This window comes from Canis lupus, chromosome 2, assembly GCF_011100685.1.
Source record: "Canis lupus familiaris isolate Mischka breed German Shepherd chromosome 2, alternate assembly UU_Cfam_GSD_1.0, whole genome shotgun sequence".
NCBI classification, from domain to species: domain Eukaryota; kingdom Metazoa; phylum Chordata; class Mammalia; order Carnivora; family Canidae; genus Canis; species Canis lupus.
The window spans coordinates 30,941,807-30,951,189 of record NC_049223.1 but is presented as its reverse complement, the minus strand read 5'-3'; the positions used below and the strand labels follow the sequence as shown (position 1 = coordinate 30,951,189).

At 43.2% G+C, this 9,383-nt stretch overlaps 1 long non-coding RNA gene across 1 annotated transcript; it reads left to right on the top strand.

Moving 5' to 3' along the window:
- Positions 1–1,579: 1,579 nt before the first annotated feature.
- LOC102156681 lies at positions 1,580–4,205 on the top strand. Its single transcript, XR_005355399.1, has 5 exons — positions 1,580–1,717; positions 3,174–3,239; positions 3,555–3,647; positions 3,804–3,954; positions 4,041–4,205. It is a non-coding gene; the product is annotated as an uncharacterized LOC102156681 (long non-coding RNA).
- The last annotated feature ends 5,178 nt before the right edge of the window (positions 4,206–9,383 follow it).

Genomic DNA, 9,383 nt, shown 5'->3' with positions numbered 1-9,383 from the left:
AATCTTGAAAGCTTTCTGGTTCAGAGTGGGAATCCAGTATAGCGACTTCCATCCAGTGATCGACCAGGATCCCTGTCCCGTGCAACAGCCAAGCAAAAGAAATTGGGAATAAAGAAATAAAACTATCGTTTTGCAAAGACACCATGGTTGCCTAGATAGAAAATCCTTTAGAATATACAGATAAGCAATCCTTTAGAATAAACAGAGAAACAATTAGAATAAGTGAATCTAACAATGTCAGCCAAGAACAAAGAGTGCAGATATCCACAAAAAGGCATTTATGAAAAAGTTTACTGTGGCTTCATCACAATGGCCCCAAAGTGGAAACAGCTCTAGTGTTTCCAGTCTAATGCTAAATGATGTGGGATATAGTCACGCCGTGGAATGTAGACAGGACAAAGTGTGGATGCATATCCGCCCGACATACTACCACCAGACACGCAAGAATATATACTCTGGTGCCATATGTCCCATTTCCAGAAACTACGACGTTGGTCAAGTAAACTCACAAAGGTAGCTGTCAGAACCTTTGAAAGGCTATGATTCAAAGATTCTGGGTGTCGATGAAGCTCCTCGATTTCAGGCCTCCCCTGGGATTGTTGGAACATATCCGCTCTGGGTAAGGAGCACGACTGTACACTTAATGATTCGTTTATTTTACTGCAGGAATGTTGGAAGGAAAACAAGTTAAAATAGTTTAAGAATGAACAAGTAGGGGCTCCTGGGTGGCTCAGTCTGTCAAGGGTCCGACTCTTGAGTTTTGGCTCAGGTCATGATCTAGGCTAGGGGTCCTGGGATCGAGCCCCGAGTCATTCTCCATGCTCAGTGGGGTGCCTGCTTGAGATCTTGAGATTCTCTGTCTCTCTCTCTCTGTTGCTCCTCCCTTTCTCTCTCTAAAATAAATAAATAAATCTTAAAAAAATGCACAGTGTGGTGAATAAATACATCATATCTGTAAACAATTATACAGTCACTTGACAGAACTTATTTGATGTAATACTATAACTTCAATCACTACAAGGTTTTTTAATGGAGATTTTGAATTTTTCTGGCTTTTTCACTAGGGTTGTCTACACATGTAAATCAGGTACTTGAATTTAGCCAAATGGCAATGGTTGGGAGTTGGGAGAGCTGCAGGACTACCGGACTGACTCTTCATCTACTTTAAAATTTGTCATATGGGCACCAAGATAAAAAAAAAAAAAAAAAAAAAAGTGACAAGAGAATCTGAAATCTCCCAGAACAGCTGTGACCTGGAGTTCCAAAGACAAAAGCCAGGATTCAAAATCCTGCTACCTGCTTTTGAAAGGTGAGCTTCCAAACCTTGCAAAACCTCGTTTTTTGTGTGCCAGGGTTGTAATGTCATGTATTGAAAGAAGGATTTACTGGAAACAGGACTTGTAAAGGATGAATGGAATTTTGCTGATAATATTTAATATGCTGGTGACCACAACCACTTACTAACACAGGGGACCAGGTTTGCTCTGAAATCCTCACATGGAACCCACCCTTTGTTTCCTCAGGGACACACAAAGCCACCGTTCCCATAGCAACACTGTCTTGTGATGTCAGAAATCAGGGCTAGGCCTTGAATGATAAAACAAAAGCATGTTGGCTAGCTAGCAAGGAAAGCGTGGTGAAAAGGATGGTGCTAGGCTCCAATGAGAGGAAGCACTGCGTCTGTACCTACATACCATGTAATTGTTTTATACTTGAGGTTTGTAAATAATCCATTTTAAAAAAATGTGTATTTTTTAGAAGTCAGTATTTCTTTGGATATGTTGGATCACTCAGAAAATAAGGTTTTCCTTTGGCTGTCATTAGCATCTATTTTTCTCTTGTATGCAGTCAAGAAGAAATCAAAGACGGAAGAATTCATTTGCCCATATCCTCAAAGTGTTTTGACGTTGGTCCTTTGCAGGGAGTAAATAATTTTTATTGTGTATGCGAGGGTGTCAGGGACTGTCTGGTAAAGATCTAAATGGCATGAATATGCGTGTTTTTGTGAATGCAAAGATTTCTAATAATACGTTTCTGAGAATTCAAGATAAATAGGATATTGTAGAAATATATTATGGAACTTTAAAAAAATTCCCTGGTCTCCTCAAATGTTTTTTCTTTTTTTTTCTTTTTTTTAATAATAAATTTATTTTTTATTGGTGTTCAATTTACAACATACAGAATAACACCAGTCCTCATCCCGTCAAGTGCCCCACTCAGCGCCCGTCACCCATTCACCCCCACCCCCGCCCTCCTCCCCTTCCATCACCCCTAGTTCGTTTCCCAGAGTTAGCAGTCTTTACGTTCTGTCTCCCTTTCTGATATTTCCCACACATTTCTTCTCCCTTCCCTTATATTCCCTTTCACTATTATTTATATTCCCCAAATGAATGAGACCGTACAATGTTTGTCCTTCTCCGATTGACTTACTTCACTCAGCATAATACCCTCCAGTTCCATCCACGTTGAAGCAAATGGTGGGTATTTGTCATTTCTAATGGCTGAGGAATAATCCATTGTATACATAAACCACATCTTCTTTATCCAAATGTTTTTTCTTTTTAAAAAATTTGAGATCGTGGGTGGCTCAAACACCCAACTCTTCATTTCGGTTCAGGTCCTGATCTCAGGGTACTAAGATCGAGCCCGTTGTGTATTCTGTGCTCATCAGGGAGTCGGCTTGAGATTCTCTCTCTCCCTCTGTCTCAGCTCCTCCTCCCCCTCTAAAAAAATTGATTATTGATGTCTAGTTGATATTGTGTATTTTTTTTTTAAGAAAATGTTTTGTGAAAATTCTTACTTCGTTGTCAAATGGAAAAGGACTTCTCTTCCCGCAGCTTCCAGGGCAAGCCCTGGAAGCCCAAGGTTCTGCTTTGATCGTCCTCAAATCCTCTGTAACTGAATATATTGTACACGATACCATTAGCCAGAAGAGCTGATTACATGTGCTGCTTTTTCTGAATAGATTTCAGAGAAAACGAGATATTGATTTAAGGGGAAGCCTCAATATAGAAGCGGTTGGAATAGCTATTGAGTTTGCAGATACTTGAGTGCAACCACTGTGAGTGACACAACTTTAGCCTACAACAGACAGTTTACTATAAGCCCCGTATTTGCTAAGAGGGTATCTTCCCAAGCTGTGGTTTTGTTTCTGTGATATATTTGTTTTTCAGAACAAATGGTGTTGAAGAATCCAGCATCAACGTATCTGCCAAGATCTCTGAAGTGACTAAACTTAGGTAAATATACACACATGTAAACATATATGTTACGTACAGAGGTCCCAAAGGCATAATAGTACTGATCATTCCTACGACACTTAAAGACTCGGTAATATATCTCATTCAATTTTAAAACCCATGAAATAATATATATTTCAAGCTCTACGATCCAAGGGAAATTGTTAAAATAATGCATTCACATTTTATATTGTGAAATGCAACTATCTGCTCACGCTTCCTAAAAATGTAGTGTCTACACTACTGAGATCATTAGTATCAGTGTGAACCAATAACAGGAAGGGCCGAGATTACTGAGTCCCCGTGCTATTTCAGGCACTGGAGGGGATGCTTCTGAATTGCTCCTGTCGGGAGTCCTCACGGCTGTTCCAGGAGTGAGTGCGGTTATTCCCCATGTGCTGAGCAGAGGTAGGCCAACTGGCCGATGAAGGCCGACCTGGGGTGTCGAATGGCTTTTGTGGATCACAGAGATGACACATTGAAAAGCCTCTCCATATACTGCCCCTGGGGTTAATGGAATTCAAATGCCTCAAAGGCTGAGAGACTCTCATTCCATCCATGCAGGCCTTTGCTCTGGGCAGGTTGATGCTCACGCGATGGCCCCGAATGCAACCCATGGGAACCTCTGAACAGCTTAGGGGCAAGCCATTTGTGACTAGGAAAAAACCCCAAAATATGCTCAAGAAGACATCTGATCATTGCCCACGCTTCTCAGGTGACACAGCCTCTAAACATAAGCAAATACCCCCTAAGGGCCTAAATATTGCCGTGGAAAATATTATCTTGGTCTTTCTTTCGCAGTTGCCATGGAATGTTGGTATCCTGACCGTGGGAAGAAGATCAATAATCGTATTTAAATGTGGGCTGGGGACGGGGTGACTGGGTGACAGGCACTGAGGGGGGCACTTGATGGGATGAGCACTGGGTGTTATACTATATGTTGGCAAATCTAACTCCAATAAAAATAGAGCAAAAAAAAATTAATAAAAAAAATAAATGTGGCAAGCACGGAACATCCACTATGCAGGCAATCTGTTTTTATTTCTTGGTGAGAGGTTGTATTGTAGGGTTTGGTAATGCAATTTCAATTAGGTGTCTGAAGAGAAATAATGCTTTTAAGTTTAGGAAATTTTAGAGAATTCTTTGAGGGAGATTCTCTTTTTAAAATTCCATGACTACATGACTATCCTGATAGCCTTTGAAGTTTTTTTTTTTTTTGGTCTGAAATGGAGTCTTATTTTCTCCATTCTTTTAAGGAAACTTTTTTTTTTCACCCTCCACAGCATGATGACTTTCTTTCATGTTTACACAAAGCTGGATGCCGTTATTTTATAAGACGCCCATCTCTGCAAACAACCCTATAATTTTTAGACTTTTCAATGTCATTACCATAAACACAAATCAGTGATTCTCCAGCCCCTGGTTGGCTTTGAAATGGCATTTAGAATTTGTGTGTGACTCTATTGCCTCTCTCAGCTGGATTACCTCGTGGAGCAAATTCTGCCGGCAAGTTACTATGGGCTCCGCGTTATCGTTCTTCAAATTCTTGATGTGGCTGATATGCGCAAGCAGCCCACTTGGGAAAAGGAATGTGTCATTTCATCCTACTCAGATAGGATGGGATGTGGGCGGAGGGAAATACATATTTCGCGAAGGGGACTTGTGCAAGTGGCTACGGGCCGCTGAAGACTTGCACCTTGCATGCGGGCGGTCCGGTGTCACCCTTCCAGCCAGCAGAGCTTTGAAGATGAAAGTTCAGTAGAAAGTATTTCAGTCTTCGGCGCCTGACAGCTCAGTTGGCTCTACCTCCCTCCTCTGTGGCCTTAGAGTGATTTAGTGAGGTGGGCACATGTGTTAGCTCTGTCTGGATGCCAGCGATCCACAGGTGAGTTCAAGCTCCTCCTTCAGGTAGAATCTCATCCGATTTGCTGCTTTCTTCTGCTAATAGCAGGAGCATCTGTTGGTCTTGTTTGACTCCAATGATTTGCAGGTATAGGTTAGATAAGCTTTTCTGGAACCTTCCCATGTCCTCTGTGTGAGATCCAGGGCCAGTCACTGGCTAGGATGTATTCTGTGAAAGTCCCCTCCCCTCCCTATGCCTACTAAAGCACGATGATGACGTGCATGTAGATAGACATGAGGATTGTATGAGGTAATGTTTATGAAATACTCAGCGCAATACACAAAATGCAGCCCAAATGTTATCCTGAGGCATTTCCAGACCTGGTGTGTGTGGGAAATTATAATATTTGCACATCACCTTATAGTGTGCCTGTGATGGGAAGCTTGCAGCCTGATGTCGTCAGAGGCTCGGCTGTCCCAGGGCTGAAGGGGTTCCATGGTGGGTAGACCTGTCAACCCATCTCCAAGCCTGGGTGCCCCCCTACCCACAGATGGAGGGTTCGTCCTGGGTGGGGAGAAGGCCTGCGAGGCATCTGGCCCCACCCAGGGCTAACTGTGAGAATTTCCTCAGTACACAATATTTGGAGGCTGTCAAGATATGTCTATGTGCACTTGTGTGGGTTTCTAGGAGTTTTTAGAAAGCATGACACAGTCAATCCATTAGATTCAAACTACTGTACAAAAGGGAAAACCATATAGACAAGGTCTCTGGGACTTAGAGTTTTTCCTTTATATACACAGGCAGAGAAGCAATGGGCAGAGCTGCACAGAACCTGAATTCTGGTGCTGGTCTTGCCACCAATAGCTGCCTAAGCCTTGTAAGTTCTCTAAGCTTCTGTTTTCTCATCTATGAAATTAGTTGGTTGGACCAATCTTTAAAATCCCCTCAACAACTGATCCTATCATATTCTCAGATTGTAAAAAAAAAAAAATTCTTGATATATATTTGAGTGCTTTGCATGCCTATCAACATCCATGGGAACGTTAGTGGTCCTGTCCCTTAACCTCTAAGAGCTGGCCTAGCAAATGTGGCAAGGGAATCTAGCATGCCTTGTTGTTCCCCCCACACTCTCCCTTGTTTACATGACAACTGAGGACTTGCAGAGGTACATTCCAGAACGGACAGATGTACAGAAGCTCAGAGGTGCAGGGTAGACCATTACAGACAGTCTTCAGGGGAGGGGGGGCGGGTAGCTAGCTCAGCTTCTAGCTTGTATAGTCCGCTTCTTTAAAAGTGAAAATCCTACGAGTTTTCAGGTTCCGTGGGCATGAACAAGAGTGATTTTTTTCAGTGATTAAAATAGTATGTTGGATTATAAGTTGCATTTCCACTTTGGCTCTAATGCATATTCTCCTGTTTCTGCACCTGTTTTTCTGGGTACAAATGGGAGACTAATATTCTTCTGTCATGACTTATGTGAGGCCCAATATTCAAAACCAGGGTAAACCTAGGAAACATGATTCATTTGGCTGAGCTATTAACTCAGAACAGACAGGAGCTTAATTTTCTTTTAGATGAGTGTAATGTATTCTTTGATGTCTGGAAGAAGACTTTTTCACTTTTATGGAAGTATCAAACTCTGAAAGATTAATTTTTACATAGATATTTGTCTGTGTTTTGTAAGAAATGTTGCCCTGTCTGCCACCAGATCTCAAGAGGATAGAACTCAAACACTTCCAGGCTTTCCTGCCTGAGCCCTTCACAGAATTCTCTCCATGCTACACCTGGGGTTTTGCCCCACGATGGATCTTCTGAGTGTCCCCAATTTGGACTCTTCCAACCTGGACTTGACCCTAACAGAGCTGTTTGTACATGCTGTTCTTTGGTGTTGATTAGTTGTTTCTTGGAAGGATGACTCAAAGCCAGCCCAGCAGGAGGATTGTTCTCCGGCTTTGATTCCCAATGGTGTGTGCCCAGTTGGATTTTGGAATCGCTTGGGACTGGTGGGGCTCCTTTTTGCTTTCTTGTCTACTTTTTTTGAATGTGAATCTCTATAACTATTGTTCCATGCCTGTTTCAACATTATATTTCAGAAGCAGATAACCTGTTTCATGAGTTTCACAGGTTCACATGGAGAGGAGCTTTGGCCCAGGGTGGATTGTGCCAAGAGCCTCACTTCAGACCTGATTTAGATGATGAGATTTGGGACTTTTAGACTGAGAGAGAGAAATTAGATCTGATGCTATAAAGGGTGGCTGCCTTTAGGGGCCTGGGGATGGTGATATATTCTGCATGTGGGAGACATGAATCCTTGGAAAACACGATGCCCACAGGTTGGGCTGAGGACCCACACAGGGTCCCATAGAACCAGACAAGAAGGTCCTTGGCTTCAGAAGGATGGAACTCAAATGTGAGCCAGCAAGAGGTGAAAGCAGGGTTGAAGATGGAGACAGAGCAGTACAGATGGACTCAGAAAAGAAAGGAGAGAGTCTCATCTTTGTTCAGGGTCTGAGCATCTTTATTGAGGATGGTGATCTGGTGTATATGTCCCCTCAGACATCTGGGAACCAACTAGAACAAAGTCAAGGGCCTACTTACCAAGATGTCTAGCTCCGGTGATCTGGAATGCACACATCATGGTTTCATCCACTCATTCTCACTTGCTCCTCTCCTAGATGTCATCTGTTCTAGGAAATATTAACTCTTTGTCCCCTACAAAGAGAATATATGCTATTAGCATTATGAGACATGCGTAAAGTAGGATGGAGTTCCTTGCAGTTCCTAGCAAGAACAGAAGCAGGAAAAGTAGCAAAGATGATCCTGTGTTCCCTGTCTTAAACAGAATTCCCTTGAGTTCCCTGTCTTAAACAGAGGCCACACTCTGGTAAACTGAAAAAAATAAAAAAAAGATCCCACAAAGATGTCTGTATCTTAATCCCCAGAACCTGTGAATATGTTACTCTGCTTGGCCAAAGGAACTTTATAGTCATGATTAAGTTAAAGCTTTTGAGATGGGGAGATTATCCTGGATTATCCCGGTGGGCCTGATATGATCTCAAGGATCGTTACCATTGGAAGAGGGTGTTAGGCGTGGAGGAAACAACAGAGATGCCATCATGAGAGGAAGTCAGTCTGACATTTCTGCTGGCTTTGCTGATGGAAGGGGCCACGAAAGCAGCAGTAAAGGTGACTTCTAGAAGCTGGAAAGGAAAGGAAACAGATTCTCCCCTGGAGCCTCCAGAAAGGAAGACACCTTCTGGATAGCTTGATTTTAGCCTCATGAGACCCAGTTCCTACTCTGATCTCCAGAACTGCAGGATGACACACTTGGGTTGCTTTAGCCCATTATGCTTCTCTGGCATCAGCACTAGGCAAAAAACAAAAAACAAAACCAAACCAAACAAAAAACAGTTATTGAGGCAGGATTGTCAAGAACAGTTAATGCCGGTTGGGCACACTGATGTCCGAATGGCCCCCTGTTTTCCTGTAAAACAGCTCTGCTGAGTGCCAACCTTTATACAAGAAACAGCTCCTCTTTATAAGTGACTTTTTGACCAATTCAAAGATTAGCAGGCTATTGCGTAGGTGATGGCAGCAGCGTTTCCCAGAATACTGACAGAGAAAGGAAAGAACTTGGAGGTCAGTGTTGAGCTGCACTGGCGTTTACACGTCCCTCAGTCCCTGCCTGGGGGCAGCCGGACTCCAGAAACCAAGAGCTTAACAAGGTGAACATGGAAGGGAACCAACACAAGTGTGTAAAACAAAGCAGTCAGTGCAAGAAGCTACCGCGGCACACATGGCCCTGGCATGATCCGCTCAGGTGGCTGATGATGAAAACGGTTCCTGTTGACCTTCTGCTCTGGCACCACACCACACAACAGGTTTAAAGCTATACTTACCTGAAATGCTGCCTAATTATACAAAAATCTGAGGATGCTTCTGGAGGAATATGTGGTTCAGAGAATGATGGTGGCAATGCAGCGGTCAGCACCCAAGGCCCCTGTGAATAGGTGTAGCGGGGAAAGAGGCCACAGGTTCTCATTTAATGATGGAAAACTCTCAAGGATGGCATGTTCCTTTAGCGAAAGCTCCAGGGAAGGTGATGTCAAAAGTCTCTTCTGTGACAATTTCCAGGCCGTTACCTGGAAAATGACCAGCATTGTGCACATCTCAAGATCCTTCTTCTAGCCTGAGCATCCACCATGAGCCAGTGGAGACCACGTGATTTTCTGTCCCAGACCTTCCGAGGAGGCACGCTGCGTACGTTCCGGGCCTCAGGCCACCAACACAAGATAGCCAGG